A 6,000-nucleotide genomic window follows, 5' to 3' on the forward strand; every position below is an offset into this window, starting at 1 on the left:
GGCAGGGACTGCTGCCGTTATTTATTTGCTGTGCAGGGATCTGCAATAGCATTTATTAGGTGAGAAGAATTTCTCTGTTATCAACCCCCCATCCCCAGATAAGTCTGGGAACTTTACAAATAGGGCTGCTTATGATTTACTGGGCTTTCAGCAACGGCCACACGGATGCCACAGGTAAATCCCTTGAACCCTCAGGGGAACAGGGCAAGTTTTATCTCAACTCCTTTTTAACTGTCAGAAAATCAGCTTTTAAAGAGGCTCTGCTGCAGCTGTTTACAAAACTTGCATGATTTAAGGTACAGGCAAAAAGTAGTATTTAAGGTACAGGCAAAGTTAGACAACATATTTAAAAAACACATAATCCCTTCTAGTGCTTCCCTTGGAGAATATTCAGAAAAGGAACACTGCAGTCTCCAAACAAAATTTGCACAGGGACCCTCTAAACTTAGGGGATCACTACATATATGAAAAAATTTTTAAAGCCTTTGGCTGTAAGCTGCTGATTGTCTCTCCAAATTAATCCAGCTTTATTCCATTTCCCTCCTTCCAGCCTTAAGTGCTTTTTCCTGGACCAGCACAGTGATTCTTACTGCTCATTCATCTAAATCCCCTCTAACCCTTTAGATGGCTTGTGAGATACTGACTCATGGGCAATTTCTTATCTGAAATATCAGAAAAACTGCCAGATATTTTCCTGTTTTCAAACTCCATTGGTGTCAAGAAATTTCTGAGCCAAGAGCAACGTTTTATGTGCTATAAATCAGGGACCATAAACCGATGAGGGACTGTCAAATGCAATTCCTAACAACTGTACCAGCAGCACCACTAAAGTAAACTGAGAAGGAAAAGCCAAACAAGAGGGTTTTGTATCAAACCAGCAAAACACATTCAGGCCTGTGAGTAAGGCAACAGCTGCAACTCCTCTGGGGAGATCCACACGAGCAGAATGAAATGATGCAGCTTCATTTTCAAAGTGAAATCAATAGAGCTGTTGCAGCAGGAAGTTTTTATTTTAATGCAGAAAATAAGATATATATGGCAGTGCAAGGAGAAGAGAAAATACAGCAGGGATGTTTCATGAGCTACAGGGACTTTATTATGCAGTGACATTTATTCTTTTAGGTATGGAAGTCTAAGACTCTACAATCCATAAATGAGTAAATTCTTTTATTAACCGCATTTGGGGAAGTACCGCACTACCATAGTTTACAAACCCTTTAATTAAAATTTCTAGGAGTTACTGGAATTGCCATTCAGGGAGCACTAAGTTTATCCAGAACCAATCTCAACCTATTTAATCAGCTATCTTCAAACCTCAGGGGGTTTTTTAGAGGTCACGTAGCTGCCAGGTCCCTTCTGGAGCTGCTTCTTCCACTTTTAGAGCCCTCATTCCCCAGGCCATATGGCTGGGTTGGTTTCTTAACTCTTGCTCACCTCCCTCAGTAATGATTTGGTTAAAAACCTGACATTTGTCATTCAACAGATGGTCCCTTTTGCTGCACACCACAGGTCCTCCTCTCCCGTTCATCCCCTGGGGTTTATGGCAGTGAATCCCCGTTATTTAAATGAATCCCATCTGCACCCAGCTTGCATGATAACACTTAGACAGGGAGAGTGAAGGTGTGGATTTCCAGCACGGCTGAGTTTTCCAGCTGGGGAGTCCCCAGAGAAGGCTGGCCTCCTGTTTATCATTTCCCTGCTCCATCCCCAGCCGTATGACCCCTTTGTTTTGCCCCGCACAAGCACTGGTGCTGTTCTGACTTCATAAGCTGGTCCAGGGAGCAAATCCCTTTGGGGGAGGGAATAAATATTCCCACTGCCTTAGGCCCTTTCAGCAGCAGACACACTACATCTGCTCAGGGAAATTGTGAAAGACGACTTGGAGTGTGCAACTTCAGAGAAAGAAGTTTTGTTTTGAAGGAGCCATGTGTGCAATCTGCTCTCCCTTGGCTGGAGAGCTGCCAAAAGAGCTCCGGCATCAAGGACAAACGTCAGCGCTGTCCCTCAAAGGCACAGCACACAACCGGCGCGGCTGCAGGAGAGCTCCAGCTCTCTACACCACCCAAACCTTGGGCTGCTGGAGCCCCCAGGGGCTTAAGGATTACACAGGACAACTCTGGGGTTCTGTGACAGGGACAGAAACTTCTCTGGGCTGCCAATTATCTCCACTGTGCCCCTGCTGCGACACACTCTGCAACAGCAGAGACCTCCCCTACCACTCACATCTGCACCTGAGCTGTAATAGTTTTTCCTATAGAAACTTTATGTTCTGGTCCTTTCACCTTGGCTAAAAAATTGGAGCAGAAGTTTAAACATGACACTTTTTCAGCTTGGTAAGCAGCAGGGAAGCACTTAATTTGTGTTTCTTACTTTCCGGAGGTAAAGCAGGTACCAAAAGTCGCTCAAGGAGTTGAAAGTGCCGTTTCAAGCGGGGCTTAAAGCAAACTAAGCCTGCAGTGCCACCGAAAGGGGCAGTCCCGCTGTCCCTGCCACCTCCCGCGCTGGCATCAGCTGGGTGCTGCCTGGTCTGCTCCTTCTCCATCAGATCTCTCTCGTTCTGACATTATCCTCGAGATAACAAGTGCACCCAGCCGAGCAGAGCAGAACCAGCCCTTCAGCAGCACACAGTCCCACCCCGCTTTACACCCCTAATAAAAAACCCTTCTTAAATAAAAATCCTTACAGATAGATGGTTAGCCTTTGGGTTAAACTAAGCCTTATCATCAGCTGTACTTCTTACCTTTAAGGTATTTCCAAAAGGTCCACAATTGCTGTGTTTTGCTTATCTCAATTTCTATTTACAGGCATTTTTCTCCCTGCATTAATTACCAGCAAACTCGCCGACTTTGCCGCTCTCCGTCTCCTAGCAAAGACATTTTTGCCCCGCTGCCTCCCTGCGAGCCCCACAAGCAGAAAACCGCCGGGTTTGGTGGGTCCTGCCCAGGCACCAGCTGCGAAGAGTTAAACCCTGGCGCCGGCAGCCTTCACCTGCGCTGCCCGTGTCACTGATAAGGGACATTGGCCGCGGTCACGGCCGAGCCCTCCGCTGGGAGAACGGGAGCTTCGGGGACCCGCCATCCCCGACCTCAGCCCGGCGGGACCCTCAGGGAACCTCGCATCCCCTCAGCCCCGGTGGGACCCCCTCCGAGGGAACCCCGCATCCCCTCAGCCCCGGTGGGACCCCCCGAGCCCCTCAAGGGACTCCGCATCCCCTCAGCCCCGGTGGGAGCCTCCGAACCCCTCCAGGGACTCCCGCGCTCAGCCGGCCGGGACCCCCCGAGTCCCTCAGGGAAGCTCAGCCCGGTGGGAGCCTCGTGCCTCCTCAGGGACTCCCACGTTCCTCAGTCCCGGCGGGACCTCCTCACACCGTCCCCGCTCACCTGGTGCCGGCGGAGCGGGAAAGGGCTCGCTCACCCCCGGGATGGGGAGGGAAGAGGCGCTGCAAACCCAGCGCCAAGCCGGCCTGCGACGGCGGCGAGCGCGGCTCCTCCACCAAGTTTCCGGGCGGGGAAGAAAGTCGAAACCTACGTGAGAGGAGGAGGAGGCAGCGCAGCCGCCCAGGTGTCACTCGCCCGCCCGCCCGGCACGGCTCAACCCAGCCCGGCCCTCCCCTCACCGCCTCCGCCTCCTCCGCCGCCGCCACCGCCTCCCCGGGCCGCGCACACCCGGCGGCCTGGGCCCGCCCCGCCACAGGAGCCGCGGCGCGTCCCGGGCCTCGACCGCCCGCCGCCCTCAGGGCATCCCCGCTGCCCTCGGGGCACGTCCCGGGCCTCGGCTTCCAGCTCCCCTCAGGGCATCCTCGGGGCACGTCCCGGGCCTCGGCTTCCAGCTCCCCTCAGGGCATCCCCGCTGCCCTCGGGGCACGTCCCGGGCCTCGGCTTCCAGCTCCCCTCAGGGCATCCCCGCTGCCCTCGGGGCACGTCCCGGGCCTTGACCGCCCGCTCCCTTCAGGGCATCCCTCCTGCCCTCAGCGCAGTTCCCCCTCGAGGTAGTCCCACTCCCCTCAGAGCATTCCTCCTTCCCTCAGGGCATCCCGGCTCCCTTTGGGGCATCCCTGCTGCCCTCAAGGCAATCCCCAACCCCTGGGGTATCCCTGCTTCCCTCAGGTCAATTTCCCTTCACTTCCAGCAATTTCCACGGCCCTCAGCACAATCCCTGCTCCCCTCGGGGCATCCCTGCTCCCCTCAAAGCATCCTGCTCCCCTCAGGGACAATTCGTGCTCCCGTCAGAGGAAAAGATGGCACTGGATACCAGGGAGTGCTGATTTATCTGTCATTATCTGTCATTTCTATAAACTCCAAGTAGTTCCAGGTTCCAGTGTTCCTATTGAGGCAACTCCCTGGAACTTTCCTGCTTCAAACCAGCAAAATGACAAACCACGCACATGGGGTTTAAAAGTTTCCAAGCTGTTTTAGCCCTATGTCCAAGCTTGGAATTCCTCCCAGAAGAAGAGACCAACCCCACAAGACACAGCCCATCATAGTCTCTGGGTTATAATTTCTTTCTCTTGTTCACCACACAGCCTTGGAATTGCTCTTTCTGCAGACAAGAGGGTCATGAAGTAATAAACAAGATGACTTTGTGACAATAAAGAAAAGAAAATAGAACTTTGAACCAGCGGTTTAGAGGAGTATTTATCAGAAAGGGAACTTTTGTACACCGAGAGGTAATGTAATGTAGATGGAACTAGCACACGCCTGTCTGCATTTGATCATTTAGGATGTGAGAGTTGCTGATACAGACCTAAATGGAGGCAGGAGAAAGTCCTTTCCATGTCCTGAAAACACCTTCCCTGCTTTAATAGGGCTGGGGATCTGTGTTATTCATTCATATTCAATAAATGAGAGAAGAGACCATCTTTTATTTGGAGACTGGAACTAAATGATATTTAAGGACCTTTCCAAGCCGAGACATTCTATGATTTTATATCAGTTTTTAAATTCAGTTTGTCCCTTTTGTGTCAGATTTTCTATGGAGTTTTTCTGGTTCATCGCTACCTCATTAATTCGTTCTGTTCTCTGTTTTTGTCTGTTGAAGTCTTACAATGAGGGACTGTGAGCTGTGCTTGGGAGTGAGTGAGGGCTCTTTGTGTTGCACAGGTGAGGCTGTAGGAGGTACACCATGTACTGAAAAAGCAGCAAGGTGCTTTCATTATTTTATTTACATAATTCTTGGAAATCTAATGGAATTGAGGCACACCAACAATCCATCTTTGCCCACATGAGATCCATGTTTCCACAGGACATGAAGTGTAAGGTGATTTTGTAGGGCTCAGCTGAGAATTATGATCCAGCTTTGCAAACCCATCGATTTTGGTTAGGATAAATTAAATGTCAGATAGGATTTCCTCTGAAGCACCAAGGCTTAGGAGGCTGGGTAGCATCCATCCGATCATTGTGAACAAAAAATATTTTAGGAATAAACCTGGAAGTGCATTGCCACCTCAGACATGAGCACCAGAACCTGGTGCAGAGACATCAGGCTGGGTGTGCACCCCAACCTCACACCTGAGCCTGAACTCATTAATCCAGAGCTCATGTCTACTGAACAGCCTGGCCTGTAAATAGGCAAAGCTTAAACTGAGCTCTGTAGGGCTGGAGAACTCCCAAGGGCAGAGGTTTAAACCTTAGCACAGAACCATTCCCTCTTCCGTGCAGCTCCAGGGTGAGGACAGGAAATGTGTGGGTGAACTTGGGGTACTGGGGAGACAAACCCCAGGGAAATCTCAAGTGGATGCAAATCTTCAGAATGAGGAATTGTGTCAAGTTAGCACTCGCTGGAGATTTTTATCAGGTCTTTCTGAGTGGACAGTGTGACCATACATAATTAAGATCTGGTGAAAGTTTATTGTATAAGCGTGCTGGAATTCTGGTTTGGTTTTGTAATAAAGGAATCCCACTGAGTCATAGCTGCTGAATGGACTCATAGAGGACACAGGTCTCTTCTGCAGAGCTAACACAAATGTAAGGAACTGAAATTAATTTATTTTTTAGCCCAGGC

The 6,000-nt window shown here is 50.4% G+C and overlaps 1 protein-coding gene across 1 annotated transcript in view; it reads right to left on the bottom strand.

The window, feature by feature from the left end:
- The window catches only part of LOC121346519 (ligand of Numb protein X 2-like), a 29,082-nt gene extending 25,460 nt beyond the window's left edge, over positions 1-3,622 (bottom strand). The window contains exon 1 of the mRNA XM_041424390.1: positions 3,381-3,622. The gene's annotated coding sequence lies outside the window, so the exon portion shown is untranslated. The remainder of the gene's footprint in view (positions 1-3,380) is intronic.
- Positions 3,623-6,000: the final 2,378 nt, after the last annotated feature.

The sequence above is a fragment of the Onychostruthus taczanowskii genome, unplaced genomic scaffold, assembly GCF_017590055.1.
Source record: "Onychostruthus taczanowskii isolate IOZ18803 unplaced genomic scaffold, ASM1759005v1 scaffold81, whole genome shotgun sequence".
Classification (NCBI taxonomy): domain Eukaryota; kingdom Metazoa; phylum Chordata; class Aves; order Passeriformes; family Passeridae; genus Onychostruthus; species Onychostruthus taczanowskii.